The sequence below is a fragment of the Chlorocebus sabaeus genome, chromosome 12 (assembly GCF_047675955.1).
Source record: "Chlorocebus sabaeus isolate Y175 chromosome 12, mChlSab1.0.hap1, whole genome shotgun sequence".
NCBI classification, from domain to species: domain Eukaryota; kingdom Metazoa; phylum Chordata; class Mammalia; order Primates; family Cercopithecidae; genus Chlorocebus; species Chlorocebus sabaeus.
In genome coordinates, this window is record NC_132915.1 from 6,098,688 (window position 1) to 6,122,815 (window position 24,128).

The following is a 24,128-nucleotide window of genomic DNA, read 5'->3' on the forward strand; positions in this document are numbered from 1 at the left end:
AACAGTAATCTGAATGATAACATGTTTATCATTGAAACCATGGAGGTCAGAAGACAGTGGAATGTTTTTTGTATCTTTGTTTTTGTTTTTGTTTTTGAGATGGAGTCTTGCTCTGTCACCCAGGCTGGAGTGCAGTGGCGAGATCTTGGCTCACTGCAACCTCCACCTCCCAGGTTCAAGCAATTCTTCTGCTTCAGCCTCCCAAGTAGCTGGGATTACAGGCATGCACCACCATGCCCAGTTAATTTTGTATTTTTAGTAGATATTGGGTTTTATCATGTTTGTCAGGCTGGTCTTGAACTCCTGACCTCAGGTGATCTCACCTTCGCCTCCCAAAGTGCTGGGATTATAGGTGTGAGCCACCGTGCCTGGCTGGAATGTTTTGTAAGTGCTAGAAAAAATGAAGTAAACCTAGAAATCTATATCCAGTTACAATATCCTTCAGGAATGAAGGCAAAATTGTTCTATTCTCAGATGAAAGGAAACTAAGAATTTGTCACCAGCCAACATGCTCTAAAAGAAAGACTAAAGGAATTGCTTCAGATGAAAGTGAAATGATGCTCAAGGAAAAATGAGAACTTCAGGAAAGAAGGAAGAGCAAAAGAAATACTAACTATGTAAGTGAATATAATAATTTTTCTCTGCTTAAGTTCTTTAAAATATGTATGACAATTAAAATAAAAATGATAACATTGTCATGTAGGGTCTTAGATATATGTGCAATACATAGGACAACTACAACACAAGCACCCAAAAAGAGTATAATCCACATTCTTTTCCAGTACGTGCAGAACATTCACCAAGATAGATCATATCCAGGTCATACTTCAGTAAACTTAAAAGAATGCAACCATACGGAGAATGTGCTTTTGTCCTTCCCGTTACTTCACATGTTCCCTCTTCACACCTCACTTTCCTCCAGCCTTCCCTACACCCAACCCAGTCCCTGCTTGCTCTCCCCTCCCCCTGCTCCCCATTCTCACAGGTTTATCTCGATCCCTTCTCATCTCAGCATCCTTTTTGCATTGTTCCGGTCCCTCCCCTTCATTCATTCGTGGGTCACAAAACATTTATTGAGACAGATAACAACATGTCTGGTCAAGACTATAGAGAAATTAGAAACCTCATGCTCTTCTGGGGGGAAGATACAATGGTACAGTTGGTGTAGGAAAAAAATTCTGGCAGTTTCTCAAAAGTTTAAACAGAGTTACTCTATAGCCCAGAAGTTTCATTCCTAGATCTGCAAAAGAATTGAAAATGTATGTCTACACAATGTTCACAGCAGCATTATTCATCATAGCCAAAAAGTCCAAACAACCCAAATGTCTAAATGACGAATGGACAAACAAAAGAGGGTATTTCCCGGTCGGGCGCAGTGGCTAAAACCTGTAATCCCAGCACTTTGGGAGGCCGAGGCGGGAGGATCACCTGAGGTCAGGAGTTCGAGACCAGCCTGGCCAATGTGGTGAAACCCCATCTCTACTAAAAATACAAAAATTAGCTAGGCATGGTGGTGGGCACCTGAATCCCAGCTAGTTGGGATGCTGAGGCAGGAGAATTGCTTGAACCTGGGAGGTGGAGGTTGCAGTGAGCTGAGATCGCACCATTGCACTCCAGCCTGGGTGACGAGAGTGAAACTCCATCTCAAAAAAAAAAAAGAGGGTATATCCATCCAATGGAATATTATTCAGGTATCAAATGGAATGAAGTACTGATCTGTGCCACAACATGGGCAAATCTGAAAACATTCTGCTGAGTGAAAGAAGCCGTCACAAAAGACTATATATTACATGATTCCATTTATATAAAATGCTCAGGATAGACAAATATAGAAAGAAAGAAAGAAAGTAAACTAGTGTTTTCCCAGGATTTAGTAGGAATGGCTGGGGTGGAGGGTGATGGAGAAGGGGTATGGTGTTTCTTCTGAGGGTAATGAAAACACTCTAAAATTTAATGTGCTTGTAATCCCAGCACTTTGAGAGGCTGAAGCGGGCAGATCACCTGAGGTCAGGAGTTTGAGACCAGCCTGGGCAAAATGGTGAAGCCCAGTCACTACTAAAAATACAAAAATTAGCCAGGTGTGGTGGCGGATGTCTGTAATCCCAGCTACTCAGGAGGCTGAGGCACGAGAATTGCTTGAACCCGGGAGGCAGAGGTTGCAGTGAGCCAAGATCGCACCACTGCACTGCAGCCTGGGTGACAGAGTGAGACTCTATGCCCAACTCTGTGAATATACTAAAAGCATATACTTTAAATGAGTGAATTGTATAGTAAGTGAATATCTCAACAAAAACTGCTTTTAAAATATTTATTGAGCATTTCTTTTGTGCCAAGCGTTCTACTAGACATTTAGGCAAATTCTTATTCCCGTGGGGCAGGAAGGGGGCAGACAATAAAAAAAATACATAAGCCACTGTCACAGGGACCCCAAATTATTTTCTTTCTAAGAAAAGAAACCCAAAAATGGGCAGTGGAGCCCAGGCTCCTCTATATTTCTGTTGCACAAAACTTAACGTAAGCCTTCTATCCTTAAGGTGCTCTCCTGGTCACAGGACGGCTGTATTGTCTGGTGGGCCTGAATATAGCTTTATTCAGGGTCTCCAATGATTCTGACTCCAGTGACTACATGTTACAAATGAGAAAGTGAAGGCCAGTTCGAAGTCACCCAGCCAGTTTGCAGCAGAGCCAGTACTCTAGCCTCCTTGTTAGGCCACTCCACCTGCTACCACTGTCTTCCCTGTGTTAACCACAATGGGCCCTGGCCAGCTCAGTGTGATGGATGAGGTGCTACTTCTGTGAGTAGAGGGTACATGGAGGGACACAGCGGGGTGTCAGGAAGCTTTGCTGTGGCTCCACTCAGAAGTGGCTTTGCTCCTCCACTTGTGCAAAAGTGACTGAGTTCCTGAGAGAATTCTGGGTAGATGGCAGAGTAGGAGGCACCCAGAGTCTGTCTCCCCACCTAGACAACAACTGCGCTGGCCGAATCTTTCTGATGTAGTATTTTGAAGATCTAGAGTCTATTGAAGGCTTCCAACTTCCAGGGGAAGGCTTGGATTACTTGTAGTTGATTTTGGTCAATTTCATCTCCTAACACAATAGCAGCTGCCCACCACCCCCCAGACCCTGGCAGGCAGCTGTGTACATGTTCCTGAAGCAACTTGCACACAGCTTGCAGAAACCAGGGTAGGCAAAAAATCCCTATTCCGCAACTACTGGGGATCTGTGCTCTGATTAATGATTGCTACTTCTGATCACAGAGACGCAAAGGGATGGGTGTCCATTGTTATTGCACCTCTTTGGGAGCCAGACATTAAAGGCTAGACAGTCAAGATAACTTCATATAAGAGGAAAATCAGGGCCAGGTGTGGTGGCTCACACCTGTAATCCCAGGACTTTGGGAGGCAGGATTGGGTCTCGAACTCCCAACCTCAGGTGATCCGCCCGCCTCAGCCTCCTAAAGGGCTGGGATTACAGGCTAATGACCCTGTTTTAACTTACCTCTTTAGAGGCCCTGCCTCCAAATACGGTCACATTCTGAGGTACTGGGGCTCAGGACTTCAACATGTGAATTTGAGGAGACAAAATTCAGCACATAACAATGACCTCATCCAAAGCCGAATTTCTTAGTTGTGTTTTGGATTTTTCCACTCCCTGTGGCCAGTACCTCTGTTTATCATTTTTCCTTAGCCCAGATTTGAGTTACTAAAAGAAAAAAATTCAGGAGGCTCGTGAGAATAGCAATCAACTCCAACTCTACTTATTAATTCTTTGTTTTTGTTTTTGTTTTGAAACAGGGTCTTGCTCTGTTCCCCAGGCCGGAGTGCGGTGGTGCAATCACAGGTCACTACAGCTTTGACCTCCTAGGCTCCATCAGTCCTCCTGCTTCAGCTTCCCAAGTAGCTGGAACTACAAGTGCACACGACTGTGATCATTTATTTTATGTAGAGATGGGGTCTTGCTATGCTGCCCAGGCTGGTCCTAAACTCTGGTCTTGAGTGATCCTCCTGCATTGACCTCCCAAAGCTCTGGGATTACAGGCATGAGCCACCGCACTAGGTCTATTAATTCCTGACTACTTGTCTTCCCACGTGTCTCACTTCCTCTGCTGATGGTCTCCACAAGGGCTTTCTTTACTACTGCCTTCTCAGGACCAAAAGCAGTGCCTGGCATACAGTAGGTGCTCAGGAAGTACCTATTGAATGGGTGAATGGATGACTCACCCCTCCCCACAGGGCGTGCTGGTTTCCCTCTTTCTCTCACACACCCCCAATGCTTGGAGCATCGACCTAATTTCCCAATCTGACTCATTTCTTGCAAAATCTCCTGTGTAGCTTTTGTCTGCGACAAGAAAGCTATCCAAATGCCCTGTCACATTGATACTGACAAGGAAGTGTCTCAAAGACATTTTTCACCTTTAAAAAGGGAGCTGAAGCTCCAGAACATTTTCTGCCTCGCCTTGCCCTGGCCCTCTGCCCGCTCAGTTCCCTGAAAGCCCTGCGCATACGCTGTTCCCCCAGACACTGGGAGCACTGTCTCCTCTGCTCCTGGATTGTGCCTGCCAGAGGACGGTCTGTGTGTGTGCGATTTGGGATTCATCTCTGTCTCCTGCCCGAAACAGTGCCATGAAGACTGGGTCTAGTTTTCTTACCATTTTATCTTCCTCACAGTCTCTGCCACACATTTCGTTAGTTAGCTGGTTAGTTAGCTAGTTAGTTAGTTTGTTTTTGAGACAAGGTCTTGCTCTGTTGCTCACACTGGAGTGCAGTGGCACCATCTCAGCTTACTGCAGCCTCAACTCCTGGGCTCAAGCAATTCTCTCACCTCAGCCTCCCGAGTAGCTGGGACTATAGGTGTGTGCCATGATACCCGGCTAATTTTTTCAATTTTTGGTAGAGATGGGGGTCTCACCATGTTGCCCAGGTTGGTCTTGAACTCCTGGGCTCAAGCAATCCTCCTGCCTCAGCCTTCCAAAGTGCTGGGATTACAGGTATGAGCCACAGCACCTGGCCACATATTTCTGAATAAATGTAAAAGTGTGGTAAGATAACATTGATGTTTTTGTAAAAGACATAGGTCAATGTACCCATAAGTATGAATGTAAAATCTTTGAAAAAGATCCCAGGATACACACACCAAATGTTAAATGTTTGCCTTTGCTGGGAAGGGAAGTGACAATAGGTGTGTGGGTAAAAAAGCCCTGTGTTTTCTTCTATACCCTTAATCATGCCTTGAGTCTTTTACAACAAGGATGTGTAGAATAACAACATAACTAGAGGAGCAAAGGCACCAACAATATTGTACCCTCATTATTTTTATGGCGATTACATGGCCAATTCTCCTTACAGGGAGAGAAGAAGTGGGGCCAGCAATGCATGTTAGTCAGTACCTTTATTTTATTTTATTTTATTTTATTTTATTTTACTTTATTTTATGAGACCGAGTCTTGCTCTGTCGCCCAGGCTGGAGTGCAGTGGTATGATCTCAGCTCACTGCAACCTCTGCCTCCCGGGTTCAAGCTATTCTCCTGCCTCAGCCTCCCGAGTAGCTGGGATTACAGGCGCTCGCCACCACACCCAGCTAATTTTTTGTATTTTTAGTAGAGATGGGTTTCTCCATGCTGGCCAGGCTGGTCTCAAACTCCCGACCTCAAGTGATCCACCCTTCTCGGCCTCCCAAAGTGCTGGGACTATAGGCGTGAACCACCACACCCAGCCAGTCAGTACATTTCTAACCACCTGCTCATTCCCTCAGAATTCTGAAAGGTCTCAGCACTCATGTGTCCATAGCAATGGTTTGGAATGGGGAAACCGCTTACTCTCCCTGGAAAATCTGTTCCAGGGTTTAAACCCGTATTTAATCCCAGGAATGAAAAGGGAACACAGTCCGAAAATGGGCAGCCCTGTAACCTCCTGGAGGCTGTTGTGCAAACCCGCTGTTAGGAAATCGGGCTCAAAGGAGTCCAGCAAAGGAGATTTGATGCTGTCAAACTTGTTCTGCTCCTTGTAGCTCTCCCGTGTTTTTACTCCAGAAACCCTGGGACTTGATCCTAATCAAGATATTCAAGAAGCCAAAGGACATGCCTCCTTTCTTTGGCTCCTTCAACTTTTCCCACCCAAAGAAGATGCTGTCTGGGTTCAGGACAAGCGTGACCACGCACCTGGACACTCACACAGTTGGAGTGAAGCAACAGTGGTCGTTAATGTCTTCCAGCCAGTGGCATAAATAACCAGCAACTCCGTTAGGGAGCTTGAGGTTTCAAACACGAAGTACAATAGAGTTTTGTGTTAAAAATCTAATGGGATTTTCAATTGAGAAAAACGACGAGGCAAGTCTCAATCATTTTAGGAAGTTTATTTGCCAAAGTTAAGGACGCGCCTGGGAGACAGGTCTATGCCTTTCTCCGAAGATGATTTTGAGGGCTCCAAATTTAAAGGGGAAAGGGCGATATATTGAGAAGTACATAATATTCATGTAAGAGGTGGGTAGGGAAAAATAGTCATTCATGCCTTTTTGTCTGGCTCAGTGAATCTGCATTTTTACATAAGATGACATAGACAAATGGGGCAGAGGAAAAATGCAGGGAATATGCATTTTACACAAGATAACATGGAGAAAACAGAGCAGGGAAACAATCCTAAATGCATTTGTGTCTGGTGGGCCAGGGGTGACTGCGTCTGTAATCATAAGCTAGGAATTTACACTGTCATGGTGAAATGTTAACAGCTCACTAGGAATTTCCTTGTGGGCAAAATATGGCGGAGGCATGGAGTTTTTCATCTTGTAGCCACCTTATTTAGGAGCCAAAAGGGGGAGGGAGGTTTGTGTGACCCAGTTCCCAGCTTGACTTTTCCCTTTGGCTACATGAGTTTGGGGTCTCAAATTTTAATTTCCTTTCATAGGATCCAACTCAGTCTAACCCTAACCCTGACATGCAGGAAGGAAGAAGGGAGCTGAAATCATAAACCCATTCCAGGCTCCTGTTTTCTCATCCACCAGCCGTTTTTTTATCCAGACAATGTGTGAATGCCTTCTTCATCCCAGGCGACTTGACGAAGCCACATATGGGCATGTCTGGTCCTGTCTTGGCGGGGGATCTTGCTGGATCACCAGGAGACAGTCACTCCCTGAGCTGGCTCTGGTAAAGGCTCCCTGCCCTCTTGTCCCCATTCAATCTGGAACTTGTCTAATGATAACAGCACCTGCTAATCATTACTGTCTATTACTTCCTGCTAGGTACTTCTTTTTTTTTTTTTTTTTTTTTTTTTTTTTGAGACGGAGTCTCGCTCTGTCGCCCAGGCTGGAGTGCAGGGGCGCAATCTCGGCTCACTGCAAGCTCCGCCTCCCGGGTTCATGCCATTCTCCTGCCTCAGCCTCCCGAGTAGCTGGGACTACAGGTGCCCGCCACTGCGCCCGGCTAATTTTTTCTGTTTTTAGTAGAGATGGGGTTTCACCATGGTCTCGATCTCCTGACCTTGTGATCCGCCCACCTCCGCCTCCCAAAGTGCTGGGATTACAGGCGTGAGCCACTATCTTCATGATTATCCATCCCCATTGTACAGATGAGTAAACCAAAAGGACAGGGATTTCCTAATGTGCTGAGAGCCTGAAAGCTAGGACTTGAGGCCAATCCATCTCACTGGTCTTGGGTTATATTGGTTCTCCTGTGCTTTCTGCTGGCTGTGGCCTCCTTCCCCAGCCCAGCTCCCCCAAATGTGAACCCTCTCAAGAGAACCCAATTTTAATTCTGTCTTCCTTCATGCTCACGCCACATCTGGAACCCAAGCTGGGTCCAGAGCCCCATGATCCTTGACAATCTAACAAGCAGGATTGACTCAATTATTTCATGCCCAGGACCTTCATCTAACAAAGAAATGTATTAGATGGGAAGGAGAGGAAAGAAAGAAGAGATGGAACAAGGGAGAGACAGAGTTATTAAAGCAAAAGCTTCTTATATCAGGATATTTTATTACCCTGAAGATACCCATAGTAGTACACCAATAGAATACTGATAACTATGTATATATACACTCACACATATATGAGTGTGTAAATATATGTAGGTGTGTGTAGCTATATGAATATATAGGTAATGTATTCTAATGTGTAAAATCTGTAAAGGCTCCATTGAACATGCGTGTAAGTCATGCTAAAATGGACATGCTAAAGGCCTTTGAAAAGCTACTTTCTGCATTTCAGGCCAAGTTACCCATCTCAGCCAGTAGAACAGGAATAGGAGACGCCTGGGCAACTGAATTTATCAGTGGCATTCAGAGACCGCTGGCGGATCTGGGGAGCTCTGATTTCTTCCCTGGGGAAGGTGGCCTGGCTGAGCAGGTAAATGGTGACCCACCCCTGCCTCCACGCCTTTGCCCAGGCCGTTCCCTTCCCCTGGAAAACTTCCTCTGCCAACCCTCTACCCAGCCCTTCTCAGTCACCTTCCACTTCCCAAATGACCCAGCTTGAGTCTTATCTGCTCCAGGACAGTGTCCCTGACCAATGCCAGCTCACCGTTCCACTTTCCTAGTCTGAAACCCTACGCACGTTGTGAAGTTATTCTTTATTGTGAGGAATAATGGAGATGAGCTACAATAACTCTCCCGTCATCAAGCCTAAAATGTGACAGGTACTCAAAAGTCAGAAGTATCATGAGTATGTTGAAAATCAGATGAACAGAAAGCAAAATGAAAGTTAAAATGTAGAGAGATTTTTTTTTTTTTTTTTTTTTTGTGGAAAGTTTTCATTTTGAAACATTAGGATTCTTCTCGGACATCATAATAATAGCAAAGGCCTATGTGCCAGGTGTGGTCCTAAGCACTCACTAGGTGGCATCTCCTTTGTTCCCCGCAATGGCCCAGGAGGCGAGTCCTGCTCTTCCTGTGTGACAAGGAGAGAAAGCAGGGGGCGTGGTTGCGAAATTTAAACCCAAACTCCTAACCCCTCCTGCAGCCTCTGGCTCTCCCCTGACCCTAAGCACAGACCCTGCAGGATCGGAAGGTCACCTCAAAATCAAATTTCCTTTCGCTGAGGCCCAAGGACCTAGTCACTTTAGGTTGACTGTTCTGTCTGGTGTGGCCAGCAGAGTTAAACATGGAAATGGGATTTTTTTTCCTCTTACATGTGTTCATTTTAGCAGTTGAAATTCATGATTAAAGTGTCCTATAAGCAGTTTGATTGTTAAATTTGTCTCCTTGGACTTCGTGTGAATCTTCACTCGTTTCCTTCCACAGGAAACTAGATTTATTTTATTTGTTGTGGAAATTAGATGTAGATGAAATTTTGCTTTCTTTATAAACATAAAGTGGCATTCAGACTTGAAAAGTGAGTGAGACTCTGTTCTTTCAGGAGACAGAGGGGATTTCCCCGGCTGAACTGGAGCAGGTCTGGGTTGATCCAGAGACAGGGCATCAGGGTCTCCTGCAATGCCCAGTTCAGGAGCAGCCACACTAAGCAACAGCTTCTCATGTGAGAGGCAGAGCTCCAGGACTCTGCTGCGACGGTGAGTTGCCCCAGCCGCCCCAGAGAGGCGTGTCAGGTCCTGGAGCGGCCCAGTTCCCTGGGGGGTCAGTCAGTGGTCGCTCATGACCACCCTCCAGGTTTGTCTCAATGAGCCTCCAAGGGAGGTGAGGCACTGGGACCATTTTCCACATTCCAAATATGTATCAGATTCCGCCTTTGACACTCTTTGTAGATATTCTCTTTAGATGCACAATAGTAGTATTAAAGATTGCTGATTTTTAAGCAACTAATTTTCATGAAAAACCAATACAGTCATTTGAAAGAAGCCAGGACTCCTGGCCCCAGCAGCCTCTGCCCCAGGCCCTAAGGGACAGAGGTCCCCCAGTGCTGAGCTCCTCCTGCACAGAAGACCCACTGTCTGTGACAACGTTACTAAAAGACAGTTGAGGGGTAAGGGGGCTGGTGAATGGGACAAGTTCATGCCTGCTTCTCTGTATCCCATTGAGTAACAGCAGGATAACAGGAAATGTTTCCAAATTCTGGAATCAAAGGCACCATGCCACTGCAAAGTAACACAGTGGAAATGTAGATGTTATCATAGAACATAGCTATACATGATTGTTTTCATTTATAACATGGGTTCTACTTGTCTCTGTCTCTACTGGGTGCCTTCGAACAAGTCACTTCATCCCCTCTCCCTCAGGCCGTGGCTTCTTGCCTCTGAAAAATGACAGAGCTTGAACTCGATGGCTTCCTAAGGTCCTTCCTGCCCAACAGTCATACAAGCTGTGGCCTGGCATTCCTGGAGGGAGGGAGGTACAGTGTGCCAGGTGCTAACAGCCACAGCTTGATTTCATCCAATCCTCATTTCATCAGGTAGCTATTAATATCCCCATTTCATGGATGAGAAAACAGAGGTTTAGAGAAGTTAAATAATTTATCAACAGTCTTAGAGCTGGTTAAGCCCTGGAGTCTGGGTTCAGACCTTGAACACCATGTTTTTAGTGACTGTGCATCGAGATCCTGCTGCTGTGATAGACACTGGAATAAAAAGCCCGCAGTCAGACAGCACTCTCTTAGGGCCAGCCCCGTCCTCAGCACATTGCAGGTACTAATTTCGCCCAATCCACAGTCCTATCTCCATTTGACAGTTGAAGAAACTAGGTCCAGAGAGGTTATGCAACCCACCCAAGGTCACACAGATAGTATGTGTAGGAGAAACATTCATAAAGCCAGCCTTAACTTTGAATGTTTCCACTTTTTTATAATAGAGTATGAAAAGATTGTTTTTAACACCTATGTGTAGAATATTTGTCCACTACCAAAGACTCTAACTTTCAAGACCTCCTCCAATACTAGGATTTTTTTTTTTTTTTTTTTTTTTTTTTGACCTGGAGTCCCCCTCTGTTGCCCAGGCTGGAGTGCAGTGACATGATCTCAGCTCATCACAACCTCCACCTCCCAGGTTCAAGTGATTCTCCTGCCTCAGCCTCCCGAGTAGCTGGGACTACAGGCGCACGCCATCATGCCTGGCTAACTTTTGTATTTTTAGTAGAGACGGGGTTTCACTATGTTGGCCAGTCTGATCTCAAACTTCTGACCTCGTGATCCATCCGCCTCGGCCTCCCAAAGTGTTGGGATTATAGGCGTGAGCCACTGCGCCGGGCCAATATCAAGATTTAATTCCCCCAAAAACCTCCTCACTGGGTCATCCCTAAGCACTAGCAGTTGGGCATATTAATGAAATACATCAGTTAGACAATCAACTTAGTTCATCCTTAAGGGAGGGTTGCCTAATCATGTTAATCTAGACTTTTTTAAAAGTGTGTGACATAGTAATGCAAGATTTGGAAGATGATTCTGTATCATCATAAATTGCTTATTTGTAGTATCCTGAACTGAAACTTGTAAATTTCTCCAAGCATAAAATAAGCTCCCATTTAAGCAAAACAGAATTTAGTTTACGGGCAATCTAAGACCACCCTGTTGAACATTTTCAGGACTTAGCGTCCAAAATAACTTTTTAAAATGACATATGTGTTTATCATAGAGAGGTGTGGGTGAAGTTAAGGGAGCAAAACAGGCGCTTATTTATTTAATAATTCTTTGTTATCTTCTAGATATTTGAGAATACAGTAACAAAAATATTGTCCCCGCTGGGCTCGGTGGCTCACGACTGTAATCCCAGCACTTTGGGAGGCCAAATCGGGTGAATCGCTTGAGGTCAGGAGTTTCAGACCAGCCTGACCAACGTGGTGAAACCACGTCGCTACTAAAAATACAAAGATTAGCTAGGTGTGGTGGCACACGCCTGTAGTCCCAGCTACTCAGGAGGCTGAGGAAGGAGAATCGCTTGAACCCAGGAGGCAGAAGCTGCAATGAGCTGAGATTGCACCATTGCATTCCAGGCTGGGTGACAGTGAGACTCCCTCTCAAACCGAAACAAAACAAAGCAAATAAACAAACAAAAATATACATATACATATATAGTCCCAGCTCCAATCTTTGATCTATGGAGAAGGCAGATGTTAGTCCATTCATACACAATAACATCCTCAGGTTTCATCATGTGAAACAAAGCAGTGCAGATTTCTAAGAGGGGGTTTTATGCCATTCTAAAGTTAGAGTTCTCAGAGGGTGTTTTATCCCAGGACTGGGATAGATAATATTAAACTGTTACTTTATGCCAAAACTTAATGGCATAAAGAAACAATTTAATAGCAACAATGTAATATTATCTATCCCAGTCGTGTAGGTTGACCATTTTCAGCTGGATGCTTCTCAGTTGAGGTCTCACATAGGGAGAGGTATCAGTCAGGGAAGTCATGTGAAGGCTCGGCTGGGGGCTGCAGTCATCCGAATGCTCAGCTGGGCAGGATGTCCAGGGTGGTTCACTGACACAGCTGGTGATTGATGCCAGCTGCTGCTGGGAGCTCAGCTGGGGCTGTCAACCACTGTGCCTACACATGGCTGCTTCCTGTGGCTGGGGCATCTCACAGTATGGGGACTAGTTTCCTAGAGGGGATATCCTGAAAAAGTGTTTCTAGAGTCTCAGGAAGAGCCAGTAAGGTTTTTTTATTATCTGATTTTGGAAGTCACATGGCATCATTTCCACTATACTGTACTGGTCAAAAGCAAATACTGACACAACCCAGATTCAAGGTTGAATACTAGATGGTATAACTAAGTGGGAGGGCCATCTTTGAAGACCAGCTACCATACCATGGAAGGGTTATAAATGATGCGTTACACAGTCAGACGGTTGCTGTGTTGTATGAATTGGATGAAAGCAAAATAAAGTGAGGTGGCTTTAGAGGATTGTGACTCCCAATACTCATTCTGTCCTTCCCCTTGGGTAGCAATGGTACCATCTAAGTGATAGATTTCAGCTCCAAGGTGGACCTTGTTAGGATCATTCCTTCCTTTCTTTACATTCATTGATTCAGGGATGGGCAGAGCTAAGCCAATTTGAGCCTCTGAGATTTGAGCAGGGCTCTGAGAGTCTCTGAGAAAGCTGGTTACTTGCTTTTAAGACAAACCTCAGGAAACCAGTCTCTCTTTGCCTAGGCGTAAATGCATTCATACAGAACTGGTGACCGTTGACTGATGTCTCATAACCAGTGAGGAATGTTGGCCTTCAGATGATCTTGATATTGGTCTTAAATGGAAGTTAATATTCTGGTAGGCAGCAGAGCAAGGATCTCAAAGGAACTAGGGTCTTCAATGGTTTTGTTGGGCCACAGGACTAGAGCTATCTTGAGGTGGACTGAACCTCACTTTTTAAATTTTACATGACTAATTGGGACACTGAATGGCACTGTATGTCTTGCAAAGCTATGAGTATACTCAAAGGCATCAGAGTGAGTAAGCAGAAGGACGAGGGATGGGAATGGGAGTGAGGCTGTGATGCAAAGGGGAAAATATGCTGGTAGGTAAATAAATGAACTACAAGTTATTTTAAACTTAGTCTGAATAACTCAGTTTTATACCCCTACATTGAAAAACCTCATGATGAACTGAAGGCACTTAAAAGACATCTAAGGAAAAGTTTCAGGAATGGAGTCAAGGGTGTGTATTCAAAACTACATGTATGCCAAAATACTGTAGATTTATGAGAGACTTAAAGAAATTTTCTTTTGTTTCTTTTTCTTTTTTTCTTTTTTTTCTTTTGAAACAGGGTCTCACTTTGTAACCCAGGCTGGAGTGCAGTGGCGCAATCACAGCTCGCTGCAGTCTCGATTTCTAGGGTTCAAGTGATCCTCCCACCTTGACCCCCCAAGTAGCTGGGACTGCAGGCACACACTGCCATCTCCAGCTAACTTTTGTATTTTTTGTAGAGACAGGGTTTCACCATGTCGCCAAGGCTGGTCTCAAACTCCTGAGCTCAAGCCATCCGCCTGCCTCAGCTTCCCAAAGTGCTGGGATTACAGGCGTGAGCCACCACGTCCAGCTCCCAAAGCTCTGTCTTATCTAAATGTTCCTTTATATATCATATGGCTATTTTCTCCTGAATACAATATATTCTTCTTTTGTCCCTGAACGTATTAATGTTATGTTTTTCCTTCTCCTCTGTGCATTAACTCTGCTTCTCCAAGTTCTTTTTTTTCATAAGATTTTTATTTTAGAATAGCTTTAACCTCGCAGAAAAATTACAAAGGTAGCACGAAGCATTCTTCTCTACCCCACACCTGCTCTCTCCTAGTGTTAACAGCTTGCACGAGGATGGCACATTTGTCACAGTCTCTGTCACAATGAGCCAATGTTACCAAGTTCTTTTTACTCTCTGGAATTGATCTTTCATCCTAGAGGCTTTCCTCAATTCCGTGGTGACTCTCGATGGCCATCTTATGTTTAACAGCTAGGACACTCTAGATAAATAAAGTAAACGGATTTTTGATGAGCTTAAATAAAGTCTTTCTAGAGACTATCGTAAGTCTGACACTACATAAATATCCATGGATTCAGTCTCTCTCGAGGGGAATAGTCCACAGCAGGAAAAAGCTACAATTTTAGAATGTTTAAAATTCTGCTTTTTTTTCGCCTGAAATACACGAACTAGAAATTGATATGTAATACGATCAAGTAGAAATGAAATCTAGGATGAGTGTGGTGGCTCACACCTGCAATCCCAGTGCTTTGGGAGGCCAAGACAGAAGGCTTGCTTAAGGCCAGGAGTTTGAGACCAGCCTCTTTGATGAGACCTTGTCTCTATAAAAAATAATAAAAAAAATAGCCAGTCATGGTGGCACACACACCTCTAGTCCCAGCTACTTGGGAGGCTGAGGCAGGAGGATTGCTTGAGGCCAGGAGTTCAAGGCTTCAGTGAGCTGTGATCACACCACTGCATTTCAGAAAGCTGTGATTATACCACTGCACTCCAGCCTATGTGACAGAGAAAGATCCTGTCTCTTAAAAAAACTAAAATAAGGCCGGGCGCAGTGGCTCAGTCCTGTAATCCCAGCAATTTGGGAGGCTGAGGCGGGCAGATCATGAGGTCAGGAGTTTGAGACCATCCTGGCTAACATGGTGAAACCCCGTCTCTACTAAAATTACAAAAAATTAGCCGGGCGTGGTGGCACGTGCCTGTGGTTCCAGCTACTTGGGAGGCTGAGGCAACAGAATTGCTTGAACCCAGAAGGCGGAGGTTGCAATGAGCCAAGATTGCACCACAGCACTCCAGCCTGGTGAAAGAGTGAGTCTCTGTCTCAAATTTTAAAAATTAAAATTAAAATTAGAAAAAGATAGCTAAGAAATATAGTTATTTGGGAAAACAGAAGATATTTTTAAAGTAAATATAATCGACATGCCTGGTAAGGAGTACTCTAAGGCAGGTTCTTCATGCCTCTTCTGGCAAAATGTCACCTGGTCACTGGACTATCCACTTCATATTTCTATGTCCGATCTTTCCTCTGAACTGCAGATCCAAGAATCCTGCAGCCTGTGGGACTTCTCTATTTGGGTATGTAACATCCACTCCCAAACTTGTTCCTCATTTAATCTCTCCACCTTCAAAAACGGTCATTCCATTCACTCACAGTTCAGGCAAAAGAGTTGGGGGCACCCTCGATCCCGCTTTTGCTCTCATTCTACAGCAGCCAATCCTGTCTTCCACTGATGTCTCAGGTATGACAACTTCTCACCTCACCATCAGCACCACTGGGCCTAAGTCAGGACTTGCGCAGCTGCTTCACTCACACTCTCCTGCCACACTCGCATTTTCCCACCTCAAAACATTTGCACTTGGTCTTCTGTCTTCTTAGCTCACTTTTTCACCAAACGTTCATCAGTCTCATTCCTTTACTTTAAAAATAGTTCCGTTCCAACAATACCTCTTTGGAGAGGCCTTCCCTGTCCACTCTCTGTAATTCTTTATCTCCACATATACTTTCGCTTTCTTCATAGCACTTCATGATGTTAACTGAAATACTTAGTTCTCTATCTGTTTATTGTCAACTACCCACTAGAATATAAGTTCCCAGGAAATCAAACATGATTTTATGCATTTCTATATCTCCAGTGACTAAGAGAGTCAATGCTGAATATGAATGAATGAATGAATAGATGAAGTGAAATTAAAGCTGAAATGAAAGTCTAATGGACTGGTCTGATGGGGTAAGCAGGCACAACTAAAGATAAAATCAGTTTACTAGAATATTAACATCAGGAATCTTGCCAAAATGAAACAGAAAAGGACAAAAATTGAAAATATTGGGAAAAAATGTATATAAAAGATAACTATATACATATATTTAAAGAAAAGGGAATTTTATTACAAAATATACATAAATATAAAGTTTACCATTTTCATCATTTTTAAGTGTATAAGTCAGTGGTATTAAGCATCTTTTCATGTGCTTCTTGGCCATTTGTATATCTTCTTTGGAGAAATGTCTATTCAAGTCTTTTGCCCATTTTCGAACTGAGTTGTTCGTTGCTTCTGTTGTTAAACTGTAGTTGTTTTTATATATTCTGGATGTTAAGTCCTTATTAGATATAGGCTTTGCAAATATTTCCTTCCAGAAACAGGAGGATTTTTTGTTTGTTTGTTTGTTTGTTTTAAGAAAGAGCATAAATAATGAGGAGGAAATAGTAAAAAAAAAAAAAAGTGAAAGCAATTGTTCTAGAACTGAAGAAAGACACAATTCTTCAGCTTGAAAAAACATACCTAGTATCCAGCAGAATAAATAAAAATGGTTATCTTTACTATCCATAATACCTATATGTATATATACACAGGTACATGCTGTATTGTTACATGCACTTAAACACACACATAAATAGATCATATCCTCTGACAATATGCTTTTTCCATCAGCACAGTGTCTTTGAGATGTATCCTTACTGATGCATGTAAATGTGGGTAAAAATAAACTGGATGTATACTTTTCACATTCTAGAAAATTTTCAAGGTAACAGGTCAACAGATCAATCTAACGAAAGGAGGTACAGAACTACAAACATCACACAAACCAGCCTCCAAGATACAAACATGAAATGGGACAAAGAGGATCACTTAATTATAATAAAAGAAACAATCCTCTGTGGAAAGGCTGAGATAAAACATACAGCATTTGAAGAAACATCAACAGGAGAAATCAAACATCAGAAAGCACACACAGGGCCAGGCACAGTGGCTCCTGCCTGTAATCCCAGAGCGAGGAGGAAGGCCAAGGTGGGTGGATCACTTGAGGTCAGGAGTTCGAGACCAGCCTGGCCAACATGAAACCCCATCTCTACTAAAAATACAAAAATTAGCTGGGCATGGTGGCGCACTCCTGTAATCCCAGCTACTGGGGAGGCTGAGGCATGACAATCACTTGAACCCAGGAGGCGGAGGTTCCAGTGAGCTGAGATTGCACCACTACACTCCAGCCTGGGCCACAGAGCAAGACTCCACCCAAACAAACAAACAGACAAACAAACAGTTCACTATTCCCTTTGACCCAGAACACCCCACAAAATTACGCAAATCCAGTGGTTCAAATCTTTGTATTCACTTTAGGAGCGTCCAAGAAACTGCCCAGGCCATCCCAGGATGCATATACAAAAAGCCACCATGTATGTGAAAGATGTCACCTTACAGAAGCAATGTGTGCCTCTCCATCATTACCAGGGTGGAGATATTGAGTGTGTCCAGGCCATATAGTGGGGCTGGACAGAGGGTCGGTGGCCTAAAAAGAGAGCTGAATGTTTGCTGCACGTGCTTAACAATGCAGAGAGTCCTGCTGAACTCAAGGGTTTAGCTGCAGATTGGCTGGTCATTGAGCTTATCCTGGGGAACAAAGCCCCTTGAGATGTGCGTCCAATTATATTTGCAGAGTTCATGGTCAGGATAACCCACACATGAGTGTCCCTTGAACAGATCCTTACTGAAAAAAAAAAAATTGTTCCTAAATCAGAAGAGGAGTTCGCAAAGAATAAAAGGATATCTCAGAAGAGACCGAAGAAGCAGAAACTTATTGCTAGGGAAGAAATTCAGCATAAAATAAATGCAATTAAAAATTTAAAATATGTATACCCAGATATCACCAAGAAGTTGTAGAAAATCAACACCTGAATGAGAACTACTACTCCTGAAAACAGTTAATAAATCAAATACTTGGAAACACTGAGGTAAGTATCATTGCATTCTCAGAGGAACAAGTGAAATTGTTTTATATGCGTTACGTTCAGTTTTTCTCCCCCCCGTTTTCCTACTGCCCCTGCAACCAGGTCATCATCTCCACCACTCCACCAAAACTGCTCTTACTGAGGTCATCAGTGATGCCCACATTGCTAAAGCCGTGGTCACTTCTTTGTCTACCTCTTGGCCTTTTAGCACTGCTCAACCAGATGGCCACTCCGTTGTCCCAGAGCCCTCTCCTGGCTTTCCTCAGACCTTCCTGACATTCCTATTCAGTCCCCTTGGCTGGCTATCCCTGGGGGTTCAGGCTTGAGCCTCTTCTCTCTCCATTCCTCCCTTAGGTGATCTCATCTGGAGTCTGTAAGTTCGCACTGTAACCAAGCTCAGGCCTGGCCGCTCGCAGCTTGCACAGCTGGTAACAAGGATGAAGCACAGGGATAGGAAAGTGACTGTATTCGAGCTAGCAGTGGGAAAGTAGCCAGTTTACACATCCAGAAACGGCTTCAAACTTTAGGTTGGGAAGAGGGTATTCAAAGCGAGACCTTGGAATGGGAGGCATGCTGGCGTGGTGCTGAGTACAAAGTCTGTGTGCCCTGTTTCCACTGTAACAGGAGCTGTGGTCCATCTGGGGCTCCAGCTGGCACCATCTCAACATATATTGCAAGTGGGAACGCAAAATGATGCAGCCACTCTGGAAAATAGTTTGGACATTTTTTATAAAACTACCGTGTGATCCACCAATGGCAATCCTGGGTAAGTATCCCAGAAAAATGAAAATTGATGTTCATGCAAAAATCTGTACACAAATGTTTATAGTATTTTTATTCATGACAACCTAAAACTGCAAACTATCCAGATGTCCTTTAGTATGTGAATAGCTAAACAAACTGGTACACTCATACTATGAATGCTACATGGCCATCAAAAAGAACAAACCAGTATTCCATGCGCCTTCCTGAATGAATCTCTAGGGAATTATGCTCAATGAAAAAAGTTAGGCCGGGCGCGGTGGCTCAAGCCTGTAATCCCAGCACTTTGGGAGGCCGAGACGGGCGGATCACGAGGTCAGGAGATCGAGACCATCCTGGCGAACATGGTGAAACCCCGTCTCTACTAAAAATACAAAAAACTAGCCGGGCGAGGTGGCGGGTGCCTGTAGTCCCAGCTACTCCGGAGGCTGAGGCAGGAGAATGGCGTAAACCCGGGAGGCGGAGCTTGCAGTGAGCTGAGATCCGGCCACTGCACTCCAGCCTGGGCGACAGAGCCAGACTCTGTCTCAAAAAAAAAAAAAAAAAAAGTTAATCCTGAAAGGTCTCCTATTGTATTATTCCATTTTCATAACATTCTAGAAACCCAAAACTATAGAAATGAAGAGAAGGTTAGTGGATGACAGGGGCCAAGAAATAAAGGCAGGGAGAGGAAGGGAACTGGGTGTAGTGGTAAAAAGACAACATGAGAGATCCTTGTGGTAAACAAATGATTCCGTATCTTGACGGTGTCAATGTCAACGTCCTGGTTGTGATATTGTACTATAGTTTTGGAAGATGTTAACACTGGGGAAAACTGGATATTGATGACATTGATGGTAAAGAGTGCATGTGCTATTTCTGAATTATTTCTTACAACTACATGTGAATTTACAAATATCGCAGAATAAATCATTTTTAAAGCAATATTGTATTGGTATGGTACAAACAAAGAGACAAATGGAATCAAATAGGGACTCCATATATAAACCCTATTAGGTTTGTTTCCCCAGAAGTGGACCACAAAACAAGGATTTGTGTAAAAGTAATTTATTAGTGAGCATTCTCATGAAAAAAATGGTAAAAGAGAGGGGAGTTGGGATGAGGAAGGGAAGGTGACTGGAATGAGTTGAATGGTGGGTCTCAAACAGGCATGCCTATGTCCTAATCTCCATGTGATGGTTAGTTTTAGGTGTCAACTTGACTGGGCTAAGGGGTCCTCACATAGCTGGTAAAATTTATTTCTGGGTGCGTCTGTAAGGGTATTTCCAGAAGAGACTAGCATTTGCATTCATAGACTAAATAAAGTAGACTGCCTTCACTGATGTGAGTGGGCACGATTCAATCCATGGAAAGCTTGAGTATAATAAAAAAGCAGAGGAAGGGTACATTTCATTCTGCGTAAGCTGGGACATCCATATTCTCCAGCCCCTGGACTTCGGTGCTCCTGGTTCTTAAACCTTTGGATGAGGACTGAATTACACCACTGATGTTCCTTGTTCTCCAATTTGCAGATGGCAGTTGTGTGACTTCTCAACTTCCATAATCGTGTGAGCCTTTTTTTTTTTTTTTTTTTTTTGAGGTGAAGTCTCACTCTTGTCCCCCACTCTGGAGTGCAATGGTGTGATCTTGGCTCACTGCAACCGCCACCTCCTGGGTTCAAGCGATTCTCCTGCCTTAACCTTCTAAGTAGCTGGGATTACAGGTGTGTACCACCATGCCCAGCTAATTTTTTGTATTTTAAGTAGAGACGGGGTTTCACCATGTTGGCCAGGCTGGTCTTGAACTCCTGACCTCAGGTGATCCACCCGCCTCAGCCTCCCAGAGTGCTGGGATTACAGGCGAGAGCCACTGCACCCGGCCAAGCCAATCATTGTAATAAATCTCCTCTTACGTAGAGATCTATATGTGTTTTATTTATCCTGTTTCCCTGGAGAGCCCTATTATACCCTAGAACATGTCAATGTGACTTTATTTGGTGAAAGGGTCCTAACAGATGTAATGAAAGATCTCAAGATGAGATCATCCTGAATTATCCAGGTGGGCCCTAAATCCAATGAGAAGTGACTTTATAAGAGACACAGAGGAGAGACACATACAGGAAGAGAAGGCCCTTAAAAGACTAAGGTAGAAATTACAGTGATGCCGCCACAAGCCAAGAATTCCTGGAGCCACCAGGACCTGGAAGGGGCAAGAATGATACTCTGATAGAGCCTTCAGAAAGAGAGCAGCGGAGAGGGGCGCAGCAAGATGGCCGAATAGGAACAGCTCCAGTCTCCAACTCCCAGCGCGAGCGACACAGAAGACCAGTGATTTCTGCATTTTCAACTGAGGTACTGGGTTCATCTCACTGGGGAGTGCCAGACGATCGGTGCTGGTCAGCTGCTGCAGCCCGACCAGCGAGAGCTGAAGCAGGGCGAGGCATTGCCTCACCTGGAAAGCGCAAGGGGGAAGGGAATCCCTTTTCCTAGCCAGGGGAACTGAGACACACAACACCTGGAAAATCGGGTAACTCCCACCCCAATACTGCGCTTTAAGTAAACAGGCACACCAGGAGATCATATCCCACACCTGGCCGGGAGGATCCCACACCCATGGAGCCTACCTCATTGCTAGCACAGCAGTCTGTGATCTACCAGCAAGGCAGCAGCGAGGCTGGGGGAGGGGCGCCCGCCATTGCTGAGGCTTAAGTAGGTAAACAAAGCTGCTGGGAAGCTCGAACTGGGTGGAGCTCACAGCAGCTCAAGGAAACCTGCCTGTCTCTGTAGACTCCACCTCTGGGGACAGGGCACAGTAAACAATAACAAACGCAGCAGCTCTGCAGACGCAAACGACTCTGTCTGACAGCTTTGAAGAGAGCAGTGGATCTCCCAACACGGAGGTTGAGATCTGAGAAGGGACAGACTCCCTGCTCAAGTGGGTCCCTGACCCCTGAGCAGCCTAACTGGGAGACATCCCCCACTAGGGGCAGTCTGACACCCCACACCTCACAGGGTGGAGTACACCCCTGAGAGGAAGCTTCCAAAGCAAGAATCAGACAGGTACACTCGCTGTTCAGAAATATTCTATCTTCTGCAGCCTCTGCTGCTGATACCCAGGCAAACAGGGTCTGGAGTGGACCTCAAGCAATCTCCAACAGACCTACAGCTGAGGGTCCTGACTGTTAGAAGGAAAACTATCAAACAGGAAGGACACCTACACCAAAACCCCATCAGTACATCACCATCATCAAAGACCAGAGGCAGATAAAACCACAAAGATGGGGAAAAAGCAGGGCAGAAAAGCTGGAAATTCAAAAAATAAGAGCGCATCTCCCCCGGCAAAGGAGCGCAGCTCATCACCAGCAACGGATCAAAGCTGGACGGAGAATGACTTCGACGAGATGAGAGAAGAAGGCTTCAGTCCATCAAATTTCTCAGAGCTAAAGGAGGAATTACGTACCCAGCGCAAAGAAACTAAAAATCTTGAAAAAAAAGTGGAGGAATTGATGGCTAGAGTAATTAATGCAGAGAAGCTCATAAACGAAATGAAAGAGATGAAAACCATGACACGAGAAATACGTGACAAATGCACAAGCTTCAGTAACCAACTCGATCAACTGGAAGAAAGAATGTCAGCAATTGAGGATCAAATGAATGAAATGAAGCGAGAAGAGAAACCAAAAGAAAAAAGAAGAAAAAGAAATGAACAAAGCCTGCAAGAAGTATGGGATTATGTAAAAAGACCAAATCTACGTCTGATTGGGGTACCTGAAAGTGAGGGGGAAAATGGAACCAAGTTGGAAAACACTCTTCAGGATATCATCCAGGAGAACTTCCCCAACCTAGTAGGGCAGGCCAACATTCAAATCCAGGAAATACAGAGAACGCCACAAAGATACTCCTCGAGAAGAGCAACTCCAAGACACATAATTGCCAGATTCACCAAAGTTGAAATGAAGGAAAAAATCTTAAGGGCAGCCAGAGAGAAAGGTCGGGTTACCCACAAAGGGAAGCCCATCAGACTAACAGCAGATCTCTCGGCAGAAACTCTTCAAGCCAGAAGAGAGTGGGGGCCAATATTCAACATTCTTAAAGAAAAGAATTTTAAACCCAGAATTTTATATCCAGCCAAACTAAGTTTCATAAGTGAAGGAGAAATAAAATCCTTTACAGATAAGCAAATGCTTAGAGATTTTGTCACCACTAGGCCTGCCTTACAAGAGACCCTGAAGGAAGCACTAAACATGGAAAGGAACAACCGGTACCAGCCATTGCAAAAACATGCCAAAATGTAAAGACCATCAAGGCTAGGAAGAAACTGCATCAACTAACGAGCAAAATAACCAGTTAATATCATCATGGCAGGATCAAGTTCACACATAACAATCTTAACCTTAAATGTAAATGGACTAAATGCTCCAATTAAAAGACACAGACTGGCAAACTGGATAAAGAGTCAAGACCCATCAGTCTGCTGTATTCAGGAGACCCATCTCACACGCAGAGACATACATAGGCTCAAAATAAAGGGATGGAGGAAGATTTACCAAGCAAATGGAGAACACAAAAAAGCGGGGGTTGCAATACTAGTCTCTGATAAAACAGACTTTAAACCATCAAAGATCAAAAGAGACAAAGAAGGCCATTACATAATGGTAAAGGGATCAATTCAACAGGAAGAGCTAACTATCCTAAATATATATGCACCCAATACAGGAGCACCCAGATTCATAAAGCAAGTCCTTAGAGACTTACAAAGAGACTTAGACTCCCATACAGTAATCATGGGAGACTTCAACACTCCACTGTCAACATTAGACAGATCAACGAGACAGAAAGTTAACAAGGATATCCAGGAATTGAACTCATCTCTGCAGCAAGCAGACCTAATAGACATCTATAGAACTCTCCACCCCAAATCAACAGAATATACATTCTTCTCAGCACCACATCGTACTTACTCCAAAATTGACCACATAGTTGGAAGTAAAGCACTCCTCAGCAAATGTACAAGAACAGAAATTATAACTAACTGTCTCTCAGACCACAGTGCAATCAAACTAGAACTCAGGACTAAGAAACTCAATCAAAACCGCTCAACTACATGGAAACTGAACAACCTGCTCCTGAATGACTACTGGGTACATAACGAAATGAAGGCAGAAATAAAGAAGTTCTTTGAAACCAATGAGAACAAAGATACAACATACCAGAATCTCTGGGACACATTTAAAGCAGTGTGTAGAGGGAAATTTATAGCACTAAATGCCCACAAGAGAAAGCAGGAAAGATCTAAAATTGACACTCTAACATCGCAATTAA